The following is a 13809-nucleotide window of genomic DNA, read 5'->3' as shown; positions in this document are numbered from 1 at the left end:
AAACGTCCCCCCTCAAAACTCAGGCTGACAGTGTTTTCATGAGAGAAATGAAAATATATATATTTCTTCTATTTATATGTTTCTTCCAAGGGTAAATGCTGAAGAGAAATGTTGCTTAAAGATAACCTAAGGTTAATAAGTTAAACCAATAGTGGAATATGCTAATTAGACTGGCATCAAGTGAATAGGAAAGTAATCCATCTTTCATCCTGTCAGGCTGGGACATCAACAGCATTATAAACATTCAGTTTTAGCTTCTCAAAGTTGCCATTAAAGTTTTGTACTGGTGGTACAATTGCCAATTCAATAAGGAGAGGAGACCATTATTCAGATTCCTTATTACTCACAGACACAACTGATGAGGGTTTCTTATGGAGGAAAAGTTCCACATGGCTTACACTCAAACAATCAGACTGGGGAGCTAATCAGCACAACTCTTATTCCTCTGTTGATCAGTATACTTCTCAAAGGCACTGAGGTCATTATTTTTGAAGGGACGGACTTCATTTCAACACCAATATATTCTCAGTGATTCCAATCAAAAGTTTGGTATTCCTAAACATACCGGTACTTATCTGACCTTCCATCCATCCTCATGAGGCCAGTTCCTGGAAGTAGTTACTGTACTCTATACATTCACAGATTTTACAAGGTGAAAGCACTAGAGCTTAGAAATCAAAATGCCCCTCAGCACTGGGTTAGATTTTACTATACATAATCTGACTGCACTCGCAACTGCTATGAGGTCTGTCTGTTAAACATTTTTAAAAAGAGATACAACACATTTACAATTAACCAACCTGCTACCAAACAAACTGTTCTTATCTGAGAGACAGAAATCCATGAACAGAACAGGTCTCTGTGTTCCCAGTGTTTGAGATAAGAGGACTGAAAGAACATGAGATGGAAAATAACTGAATAGATGTGCAGGGAGTTTTTCATATTCATATCGAATATGAGGTTATTAATTTGGAAACTATTGGTGCTGCAACATGGAGATAACTTATATGCAATCATCTTCTCCCTTCATGCTCCAATGGGGTTCTGGACACGGCTTTCCACTCCAGCTGCTGGCCACAACAGTTAGTCAAACCCTACAACGACCTAATGCAGCTATGAAATTGTCTCTATGAATTTTCATCACTTTAAGATTTAGATAATGAAAAGTTATATTCTAAATGTGTAGATCACAGTCCCCCTGGTCCTATTCAAAATGAACAGAAAAATCTCTTCCAGATTTGACCAGTGTAAACTTTTATAGATATGCAGATATAAGTCCTATACATTCAGGCCACTGAGTCTCACAGCATAAACATAAATATATTTATTGTGAGTATGCATGTAGATAAATTAACATTTCAGCAACAAATCTGAAAGATGCAATAGTTAAACCGAAAGGGGAAAAAAATCAAAAGGGGAATCTGTGCTGTGCTCAGAGTGGAGTCCTCCTACTGCAGCAACTCGTAAGCTATTGCACCTCTGTGTGTCAACTTCCATGGCAGTCTTCAAAAATTACCCTTATTTGTTCATCTCCTCAGATAAATTTCTTTGTTACTCCCCTGTGGTTGTTTGTTTGTACTCATCCCCCCCCCCCATCATTTCTACCTGACACTGACTACCGGCAGGCATTACTTGCTGCTTTGTTGAGCTCTGTTACTTCTTTATTTCCCAAAGCCGTGGATGACTTGTCTCTCTCTCACCAGCCTGGACAGAAAGCTGCAGAGCATTGCAATTTCATGCACCCATAACAGATATGACCCATGTGTGTCCATGTATGATCCACATAGTATTGTTGTATCTGATGAGAAGTTGTATCATTTCAAAGCTGACACGCAGTTCTCTTGTTCAAGATTTTTATTTTATATTTTGGGCCTGCTAAGACAGAATTAAAGGAAATGAAAGACTTTTGGATCTATCAAATTACATCTGTTAACTATTAAATTCCTGCGTAATACAAGTAATACTATACAAGATAAACTGTCAATCAAAAAAAAATAGTCTAAGCTATTTTTCTGATTTCCATGCAACTCTCGTGCAGTGGATAGAAATACATAGACTGTTTGCCTTTACTGTGAGATCACACCTTTAACGTTCAATAAATGGACATTTAGTGTCTTTTTCAAACCAGCTTTCAACCCTTTTCCATACACCTCAATCATCAGATGCTATCCCACTGAGCGAGCCATGACAATGGGCTGCCTATGGAGCAGGGCATGGGCAGAATATCAATAGCGTCTGGCTGGCCTGAGCCACGCTACTCTTCATCTCTCATTTCCCAAATGTGCGCCTCTGGAAAGAACAGGCCAAACCCCAGACTAATGAAGATATCCTGCAGCAGTATTTTTTTAAAGTGTTCCCTACACACTTCTAGGGCATTACTATCTATACCTGTAGATACTAGAAGCTGGAATACACAGGGAGGAGAAGATAATCATTTTCTTGACATTCAAAGTAAGGAGGATTATGTACACACACTACCAATACATTTTTATCTCACCGAATCATTCCTTCCAGAGGAATATCCCTAAATCACCAACAAGCCTTCGCACAATCAAATAAAGAAATGTATCAGACTTGGGCATTAAGTTTTTGCAAATGGTACTCTGACTAAATACAGAAATAGTCCCAGTCATACTACAGAACCCTATACACTGCCCCTAAGAACACACTTTGCTGCATCCATTTTATTAAGTTATAGAGTAAACTAATTACAATATTTAAGCTCTCATACGACGGTATCTATTGACTCTATGCAGCTCAAGAAGTGCCCGTCTGATGATACAGAGGTTTTCAGCTCTACAAGCCAGACTCATGACATGCACGTTTTCTTGTTTTATGGTGATCCCAAGACCAAACACACCTCCTTTTAGCTCCTGGGAGGAAAAATGTCACGATCCAACTCGCACGTGTTACGTGTACCGTACATTAGTGGTACTCGGAAGAAATAACCCCGCAATCTTTGATGTTCCTTTCAGAGTAGGTAGAGGCATCTTTAGTAATGATACCAAGAATGTACTAATGCAGACTAAAATGCGAATCCCTTAACTATTGATCCTCTCCTCGGGTGCACGTTCTGCAAATTACATTTAGCCTTATGCTTTGAGCTTTGGATATACAGAGCGTTTGAGTAATCTGACGTGATAAGCTTGTAAAATGCCGTGCCTGGTGCCTGGGTAAAGCTGTGCAACATACAATATGAGTAATAATCCTTCACCATTAATTTAATTGTTTTCGACAAAAAATATTCAAAACGAATGCGATTGCGTCTACACGTAACAAGCTATAACGGAGGATCAGACAAAAACTGTATGTGTGGAGACTGATTTTTTTACATCTTGTACAACTTCACATACTGAATCCAAACAGCCTGAAGAAAACTCAAAAGTGACCAAAATTGATCCCCTTACCTCACGGGCGCAGCCGCTGTATTCCAAGTGCACCAAAGGTCATTGCGCAAATTTTCAGAGGACAAGATGCAGGAGTGGTGAGAAGTAGGTTACACTGCACAATACCTAATCCGGTTGTTAGTGTCCTTCAGACGTGGTCAACCCACTAATCTTCAAAAAAGTGAAGGGGGTCGGAGGGTTCCGGGTGCAGACGCTCCGCTTATAATCTTGCCACTTATGCGTGTGGCTCACTTTCTCTTGCGCCGATGTCAGTTAAAGTTGTCCGTATTTCTTTCACGAACACAGATGCACATGAACAAAAGCTGCGAACGTTTCCCTGTGCAAAAGAAGAAAGGGTCAACGAGGTCTTCAGCGAAGCCTGTTTACCATTCCTGACAGGTGGCAAGTCCTGCCACCCGCTGAAAAGATCCACACATCACCTAACGGAATGTGGAGACGGCTGAAGCCATAAAGCGAATCTCCAGGCAGATTACCCAATGAGTTGTGTTGGTTTTTACCCATTTCCTCGTTTCTTGCGCTCTGGCGCCACCCAAAGTTGGAGTCCAAGTGTCCAGGATTCCCAAATGTGCTGCCCTTTAACAAATTTAGGCCACGCAATTGGAGCTGAAAAGATGAAGATTTTGAGACACAGTACCAGTGATGATGTTTTTTGTTTTGTTCGGTGCAGGTTTTGACATTTGGATTCATTCTAACATCAGGTATCAAATCAGAGCATCTGCATATCGGTAACATTAAATTAATCGAAAACTTCCTTCATCCCTACTAAACGTCCTCACTATAGTTAAAGCTGTGCACCCCAGGATGCTTCTGTCACAACTAGTTTTCCCAGCTGGATATCCCGCACTGCAGGGCTGCTGCTTTTTCTTCCGTTTGCTCTCACTTTACTGCCTCACCGTTTGCGCCGGTTCCCAATTAACCCAATTAGCTTCCGAGATAAAAGGCAATACTTCCCTTTGTTTTTAAGGCCAGCTCTCAATTTCTCATTTCCATTTCCTCTTTGTTTTCTTCATTTATTTTTCATGGTTATGTCTGAAATTTTTACCTCCTGATAAACAAAACATCCAACACTTTGCTTTCTTTTCACTTGTGGCATCTGAATCTTAAATTCAAACCTAATCCCAATCAGACACAATTTAAAAGCTAAAAAATTCCTTATTTATTTCGTTGTAAATTGTACATAAAGCCGAACTGGAATTATTCTAGTCTCCTACAGAAATCGACTTCTGTCTTGGGATCTCAGAAATCCCAGCTACAAAACGTGCTGGCAGTTTTTATGCAAAGCTGAATCTACAAATTTCAAAGCAGTCTATTTGTTTTCACTCTCTCCTTAACTATTATTATTTTTCTCTCACAGGTCATAATATCAATGCTTCTGGGTCATTTCTATTTATCACCTTCATTAAAATATGCAAAAATATGTGGAATGGAGAGCCTACTTCAAAATGATAATAGTAGCTTTTAATAGTGCCACTGAAAGGAAGAGTATAGCTATTATTTATACTTATTTAAGACACCTAAAAAATGTTGTATTACAGCCAGAGTCAACAAAGCATGAGTTCAGTATCCTTAACACTGACCTTTTATTGTCTCTGGGCTTATATAAAAGGGATTAAATGAGACTTCACAGACTTGTGTAAATGTGCTTTTTAAAATTTTTCATTTTATGTTTGAAAAAGAAGGAATAAGAAGAGATATTTTTTAGCATGCACTGCCCCTAAGTCTTGACAATCTGCATAGTATGTCTCTATCTGGCAGGGCTGGATAGATAGATCAGTTGCAATTTGTTCCTGTCTTTTCCGTAAATCTCATAAGCAGAGTGAAAACACCCTCAGTATCAAGTGTATTAGATGTAAGTGCTGAATCTGCATGCGAGATTGCATAGTATAACAATGCCTACATGCCCAAGACTTTTCTCAGCTTATCTTACACTGATCCCATATAAGCCCTGATCTGGAAATCTGCATGCAGATTTCATCAGCATTTATAGTGTTGTCTTCACACAACTCTTGAATATCCTGCAAAGATAAAGAAGATTAGGCCTAAATAGAGAAGGAAAGCTGAGGTCAAAATTCACCTGCAAAAACGGGAGAAAATAAATACGACAAGCAGAAAAAACAACTCCTCCGTAAAAGACTATTTAAATTCAAAGTTAGCAAAACTACCACTGGTGTCTGCTATCAAAATTAGTAAGTGATATATTGTTGGCTAGTTAGTATTAGTCCAACCATAAACAGACCCAAAGCCAATCAAACAATTATACAAAAAAGTAAAGTGAATATCAACAGATCCATGAAAACCAGAAAGCAATGCAAAGGAAAAAAGGAACAAAGCAACACAAAAGCACTTGAAATACACTTGAAATTCATTCAGGGGCATAGAGGGTCTGGGGGGCAAGAGGTAAACTACAACTTGAACATGATGCCAGCAATGTTCCCTCTAAGTGTTAGGCTGCGCGCGTGCGCAATTGTGCACTGCTGGCACGGTCTCTGCGCACAGAAAATCTGCGTTGCGCACAAAAAAAATCTAACCTGAATTGAAATTAAAATTAAAACTTCAACAATTCTGTTTTGCAGTGTTAGTCAGTAAGTGACTGGCTGCTCCCATATGGGATTAGAACGATGCCAGCTTATCCCATAGTCCAGTCAATCACCGGTGTTTTAGCTAGCAAAGCGGCGTGGCTGATGTGGAGTGAAGCCACTTTAATGACAACGTGTAGAACCGTTGGAGATGTGAGCAGGACAGACGGAACAATTGATGGAAAAAGTGTGGACTTTATACCAGTTTTTAAATTGTGTTGATATGCCACGTTATGATAAAAATATATGCAATGTTTGGTTTTCTTCCTGAATACTATCGTTGTTTATATTTACTGCAGGAAGAAACGGTAAAAACGGCGTTTTATAAGGAAAACGCTCGAAAGCACTCTCCGCGTGTGAGCAAAACCAAAACCAAAACACCCCCACCCTTTCCGATATGAAAAAAATGGTCGATATGGAAAAATGTACCATATCGACCAATCAAAAAAAATGATATGGCAACATGGTATTTAGTTGTTAAGAAACGGGAGTTTTAGGAGTGACGGCGGTGTTTTGAGATGTGAGAGATTTGCAACGTTTAGGGCAAATTTTGTGTAGTTAGTGTGTAGTGTAGTCAATAGTTTAGTTGTGTGTGTCAGAACAATGAGGTGACTGCTGAATGTTACAGGTGTTACAGGAGTGATACATCTCCTGTTGTCAGGCCTGCAGGTATCAGGCTGTTGTTCTCCTTTATCTCATAGTGGACAGAATTTATTTTTTGGAGTGGCACAAATAATTTGTGCGGCATCAAGTTTGATGAAGAACAGCTGATTGTTCAGTTAATATTTTTGAAATGTTTGTTAAAAAAAATGCCATGGCAGCATTTTTAGGTAAACAGCTGCAAAAAACTTTGTTTTCAAAACTCAGTAACTTTTTTTTAAGAAGTAACTATATAATTAATTGCCCAACACTGGTCATTATAAACTATATTTTGCAGACAGAGTTACAGGACTCTCTTCCAGACCACAGACTCATACTCATAATACAAGTCAGAGCTTTATAATAAATAAATGAATAAAAAGTTTCGTTTTCAAAACTGGAGTTGGAGAGGTCATGAACAAGATTTTTTTTTAAATTTTCACTTACAATTTTCATTGTAAGTGGGCTAAAGCAGTTAATTAAAAGTTGTCTAACATAAATGTAAATGCTGTAATTTTCTTATTTTAATAAACCATGTAACTTGGATGGATTCGATGCTGGCGTGACTACAGTGCACACGTCTGTTGTTGCTCACAGTGGTCCAAGGGACCGCTCAGGGAGTTTGTGTGTTCGCTCAGACACATGAAAAATTAGAGGGAACATTGGCTGCCAGTTTATCATAGAGCCAACACATAGGTACGGAAACCATTCATGCTTCCATTCACAGTCAATTTTAAAATCCCCAATTAATCTGATCCCATGCATCTTTTTAGAATGTGGGAGAAGTAGCTGCACAGCTAAAGAAAACACATGCAGACATGGCATGAAAGGTCCCAGATGGGATTTGAACCCAGGCCCCTTAGCGTGAACACTTAAAATGACCAAAAGAAACAGAAAATGAATGGAAAACATGCTTTGAACAACAAGAACAGCACCCATGATTGCTTTTTACTGGGCTTTTCTTGTGTTACTGATCACTAAAATGCTTTTAAAAATAACTACAAAGACCACCAACAGTTTTACATAATACCAAATCCAACAAATGCTTGCAATGTTTTGTCTTGTATTGTGTTTGCATAAGTGTTGGTGGTGCAAATCTCTGTATCTAGATTATTTAGAGTTGTAAATAGTGATCCACAAACCTGGGCTATAAATTTGAGTTTGAACATATTTTTACTCAAAGCTAAACAACCATGAAAGCAAAGAATTTGTTTAATGTCAATTTAACTTCTGCTTATCATTACCCATAAAAGTTTTCTTCACCCTATTATGGTTTTATGTTACAACTATTAGTTACAATGCATGTAATTATTATACAGCCCATAAACAGCAACTCTGTTAATAAATGTCTCACTGTGTGATTTAAAGCACAAGTGTGAAAAGGATAGTGCTAAAGAGAACTTCTCTTATAACAGTTATTTTTAGTGCACTAGATCTTTATTATACGTTTATTTTTTAAATAGATTGATTTTAATTTCTGGCCTTTTTTTTTTAAACAAACAAACTATTTGTAGTTTTTTGTTAAAAAATCATATGACATACTTATATTTGTTACTATGTTTCTGAAAAGACTGAAAAGACTGAACAGAGAAATTGCTTTCAATTATTTCCAGTGACTTCTCAGGTTTCAGTCTAAATTGTAAACAAGTCTATGAAATTGATTCATAACTCTATCCAATTGGGTTTATGATCTCAATCTCCAATTTTAAGTCATATTCATTAAATCCTGATATTCATTTTATAGATTAATGTCCCATTTAGAGTACAATAGAATTTGTGACTAAGTAACTGCTCACAGTACTTGAGGGCTGTAAAATTTCAACTGAAACGTATAATCAATTGAAAAAAGTTTATTTTCTTGAAATGCAAGACTTACAGGCTCTAACTGCCTGAGTCCCTAGGTTGGGCTCACAGTGAAAGTAAAAGTCACCTGGGAGATCTTCAGCTCCCACCTCCAGCAGAACTTCAACAACATTCACACAAAGGCTGGGGACACTGAGTCCAAATAAAGCTGCTCTTCACTTCTGTTGTTGTGGTTGTTGCATGGAGCTGTTATAATGGTAACCCCCAAAACAGATGGTAGACACCAGAGGTGAAGGGAGCCATCAAGCTGAAGATAGAGTTTTCTCAAGCTTGGCCCAGCTTGTGGGATTTCTGCAAAGGAAACAGAGTCTGAGGGCGACTTGCCCATTACCAGGGCAGTGTTTAAAAAAGTGCTGCCTGTGTCAAAGCCCCTGGGGTGGGTGAGATTTAGCCTGAGATTCTCGATGTTGTTTTCCTGGCTGAGAAGCATCTGCAACATGGCTGAAGGTCCAGAGCCTGGATTAGCAGACTGGGGTGGTGGTCCCACCTCTTTTTAGGATTTTTTTGTTGTTGTTTTATTGTCATTTTTGCCTTTATTAGATAGTGTAAAAGTGAAGGTAGACAGGAAATAGGGGAGAAAGAGAGGGAGAAGACACGCAGCAAAGAGCTGCAGATCAGACTGAAACCTGGGCTGCTGTATTCTAACCATGTGGAAGATGGTCACCCACTGAGTTAAAGTAGTGCCTGGTGGTAGGGGATAGTGAATATGAGGGAGGGGTGGGTACTTATGTAAAACCAAATGAGCATGGTTCTCATTTCTTGTAACGAGATATACATTTTATAGACACAGTTTTGTAGGCTACACCAGAAAATGTATGAATGGAAGGATAGCTGGCTGAACAGATAGATGGGTGGATGGATGAATTAATGGCTTTGAGTATTTATAATTAGCATACTATTTTGCTATTTGTAACAAGAACCACAAACATAATTTGTCAGTGGAATAGGCGATCGTGGGGCGATCGTGGCTCAAGAGTTGGCAGTTCGTCTTGTAATTGGAAGGTTGCCGGTTCGAGCCCCGGCTCAATGTAGCTTGCCATCACTAGTGTGTGAATGGGTGGATGAATGAATGTAGTATAAAGCGCTTTGGGGTCCATAGGGACTAAGTAAAGTGCTATACAAATACAGGCCAAAACGCAAGAATTCCTGTACAAAATAAAAGAAGCATTGTAGCACTGACATAGAGTCAAATAATGAAGTAATGTGACATGTCAGGTGTTTTCCCTCCATGATTCCTTGCATACCAAAAGATTGTCTCTCAAAATAGCACAAGGGGGAAGCTGTGGAATCCTTCAGCAAAGGCTCTATACTGACTGTGTGACTAAAACTGTTTAATCAATGAGGTGCTTCATGTTATACTACAGCCGCAAGATTTGTGATGTGCAGGTGGGAATGTTATTGGGGATTAAAAAACATATTTGACTCTGAGACAGGAATTAAAGCAGCTTATGCTTCTCTACACAAACTAAATGACTGAGCTCAACAGCAGTATTGAACATAATTAATCACCACGTAGATGCTGGAGAAACCTTATTATGCAATACAAGCTACTTCTCGTGAAAATGGTCCTTGAGGTGTCCTTTATTGATTTTTAGGTAGGCTGGAATCATTTGTCCATAAACACCAAGCTTAATCATAATAACTCAATCTGTCAGGTTCAATCAGTAGTCTGGCCATGACTGCGAAGAGATGTTTAATCTAATTAAAATCCATTTGTGTAGTCTGACAGATCCATTAGCCAACGGATTTAAATAATCTGGTATCGTTGTTAAAGCACAAACAATAACAGATATTTCAGGGAGAATTAGTGCTAAATGGCTCAACATGGAGCCAATCCACAAATCTCACAGTAAGCTCCCCAATGAATAAAACATGTGGATTATATCACAGTGATGTTGAGATTTTGTATGTAACAAGTCACTGTCCTTACTTGTCATGCAAATAAAGATGTCAGACTGTGGTCTCTTTTTTGCCATGCAGTAGCATTTCTTGACCTCTTAAATGATTCATAACACAGTGTTATACAGATATCTGACACTGTATCAAGACTAAGCTTCGCCTCATCTTTGATTTAGTAAATAAGCCAGGTTCTCTCTGTCTTTGCTGAAATACTGTACAGTTACATATGATAATTATTTTAAATCCAGTTTTACTAAAAAAAAAAAAAATACTATAATTTTAAATGCTGTGCAAATTGTAAGTACAACACATGCTATCAGTCTGTCTGCCTGCCTGCCTGTAAAAATATAGAATCATATGATTTAGTACTTTCAATGGACAGTTATTAGTATTAATTTGTTCATGTTTTATGTGATGTGTGTATAGTGAGAAAAAGTTGAGCTACTGCAAAATTATATGTAATGGTATCATAGACACCTGCAGTGACTTAAGTGGGTCATGTGTCAAAGTAATATCTTCATGAATGACAGGACACAAAATGTTCTAGTAAAACAAGACAGTTTTAGAAGTCATAGAAGTCAGTCCGTTTTTGATTAGGGTGGTGCAACTTCCCCCAGAATCTGGAGCTTTTAAAAATTAATTTATTATATCGTTGACCCTTTAGAGTCAGAGTCAAAATCCGTAAAAAATGATAGAAAAAAAGTTCCTTTATTTAAAAACATCAGTGGATGTTGGATTCTCTAAATTAGCAAGCAAAGATTTTTAATGGCCAATATAAAGATTACATATGATATATCAAGATATATAAAATATATATTTATGTATACATTTAATAATGTTTTAATTAAACTACATGTGTGTTTGTGTGTAACATGTGTGAGTGCATGTGTGATACTTATAGTATACACTGGCTGTGGCTCAGGTGGCAGAGCTGGTCAGCCGCTAATCAGAAAGTCGGTGGTTTGATCCCAGGCTGCCTCCTGGCTGCATGCCAAATGTCCTTGGGAAAGATACTAACCCCATGTTTGCCTACTGGTGGTGGTCAGAGGGCCTGGTGGCGCCAGTGTCCGGCAGCCTCGCCTCTGTCAGTGCGCCCCAGGGCAGCTGTGGCTACAATGTAGCTTGCCATCAACAGTGTGTGAATGGGTGAATGACTGAATGTAGTATAAAGCGCTTTGGGGTCCTTAGGGACTGAGTAAAGCGCTATACAAATGCAGGCCATTTACCATTACCATTTACACTGTTTTAGCTAATATTATTGCAATCATTTATTATTACTGGGCAATTATATATAATTGCACTAGTAAAATACACTTAGGTTGTGAGAGATGCACAAGTGTGAGGATAAAATAAGTATTCATAGTGTATCAATGCATTTTCCCATGTAGAGGAGGTGTAATAATGGTCCTAATCCATATTCAGAAGTCCTAAGTATTGCATGAGGTCTTTATTTGATGAACCAGTTCAGCGTTACATAATGAAAGGTGAACTCATCTTTGATTCCACTGCTCTTGTATTCATCTTGTAGCATTTCTGAATTATGCAGCACAAGACATAAGATGTGTCAAAAACATGTAATCCATAATTAAAGACTTTTCAATTATTAATGTAATGCAAATTATGAATAACAGTCAATACATTTATCATTGCTGAATGAAACTCCATGAAAGCAAGAGTTTTCCAAAGGAAATATAGATTTACATGGAGTAGAAATGTGAAATTTATGCGCTTTTTCTTTTTAAATGGCATGCTGGAGATATGAATCATTTAAACCACATGAGAAAACTGACAAGGAACATCAACATGAAGTAAGCATTTCTCACTATTATATGAGATTATCTGTGAAATCTCTATAGAGGCAAAAATACAGATGCTGGGGGAAGGAGAGGCTGGATAAAACCAGTGGCATTTGATTCCTAATGGTATGTCATATTAAAAGATTTAGGAAATTGACTGTGTTTACTAAAAAAGTGTTTCCCCTTAGACCGTGCACATGAGCTGGAATAAAATAAAACCAGAGGCTCAGTGTAATATTTAAGGCTCAGTTTTTGTTTGTTTGTTTTGTCGTCTTCTTTTTAAAATTTTGAGCACTTCAGAAGTTTGACAAGCATGTAACTTACCTTTGAACACAACATGCTTGCAGGCTTTGGGAAAATACAATAATTTACCTTATGTTCAGTTTACCTTATGTTCAAGAATTGCACAAAGTGATCTATGACGCTCACATGTTTAAACAGTAATCATGAAGTTACCATCTGTAGCTTTGTTGTTTAACAAATAGACTAGAAACAAGGGAATAAGCTTGTCTTGGGGTTAAAGTAACCAGTTGTTCTCACTGACTAGCCTGTCATACCCTGCGTGTTTAATATGAGCAAACGAAAGGTTTCTAAAAAAAGAAATTACATTTTGCTAGGGGTCATATATGGGACAATTTTATGCGACTTTTGTATTTAAGTGTTGTTATAAGATCATCTGCAACTTTTTGCAAAAGTTCCATTCATATCTAGTACAGTCTCTATAGAGGATGTGCTTTCCCAGAATATTCATCTGTGCTAGAACAAATCATGCAACTCCAATTATAAGTACCCAATCAGGTAGCACTTGCAAAAACATTCAGAAAAAGCTGACAAATTACAAGCTCGCCAATTTGTTCAGGCCATATAATCAAAAATGCAAACGTTATGGCCTTATGGGCTTTATCAGGGGATTGAGACAAAATAGAGGTATATCATTATACATCTTCATACAGCAGCAACTTTTTTGCTGTTTTCGTCATTTGCTTTGGTTTTGGTTTTGTTTTGAGCCGATCGATTCTTGTTTTATAAAGAACTTGAATCACAGCCTGAGGGAGGATGTAAACCTTGGAGTTCGGCATACATTGCCCATCTTTCACATATCCCTGTAGTAACCAGGTGACTAATGCACCAGACTGACTGCGGCATAGCTCCACATGAGCTGAAAGATAAACAGCGTCACTATTTCACTCGATTAGAAAGACGTTTTTTTCATGAAATACCCAGCAGTACTCCTTAATGAGTCTTAATGATTAGCTTTTTGGTGATAAACTTAAAATGTTTATTTACCACTTGCTAAAGGCTACTCAGAATGGACCATTGAGTTTTGCATCTTAACCTTCTGGCTGTTTTATGTCAGCATCCATCCCTGATATCCCCACAGTCTACCACAAAGAAACCAAGACTAAGAGCCAAAAAAGAAGATACATGTGAAAGACAAAACTTACCCAAAATGAACCGTTAGAAAGACTGCTCTGCCTTGTGGCTCCTGAATCGAACAGCCAAATCACATGCAGAAGGACAGCAGACAGACAAAGGATTGTCACATAATCCAATGCCTGAATTTAGCCAAGGCTTTAATCATCATCATATGCAATTACAACCAGCCTTTTTTATCAGATCGTCCTGGTT

General features: G+C 38.1%; 1 protein-coding gene across 1 annotated transcript in view; it reads right to left on the bottom strand.

Moving 5' to 3' along the window:
- LOC308388051 (protocadherin-15-like) overlaps positions 1 to 3854 on the bottom strand; it is a 219534-nt gene extending 215680 nt beyond the window's left edge. The window contains exon 1 of the mRNA XM_080868525.1: positions 3408 to 3854. The gene's annotated coding sequence lies outside the window, so the exon portion shown is untranslated. The remainder of the gene's footprint in view (positions 1 to 3407) is intronic.
- Between the last annotated feature and the right edge of the window lie 9955 nt (positions 3855 to 13809).

This window comes from Rhamphochromis sp. 'chilingali' (genome assembly GCF_963969265.1).
Source record: "Rhamphochromis sp. 'chilingali' genome assembly, chromosome: 20".
In the NCBI taxonomy this organism is placed as follows: Eukaryota; Metazoa; Chordata; class Actinopteri; order Cichliformes; family Cichlidae; genus Rhamphochromis; species Rhamphochromis sp. 'chilingali'.
The sequence above is the reverse complement of the archived record's forward strand: the minus strand, read 5'-3'. Positions and strand labels throughout refer to the sequence as shown.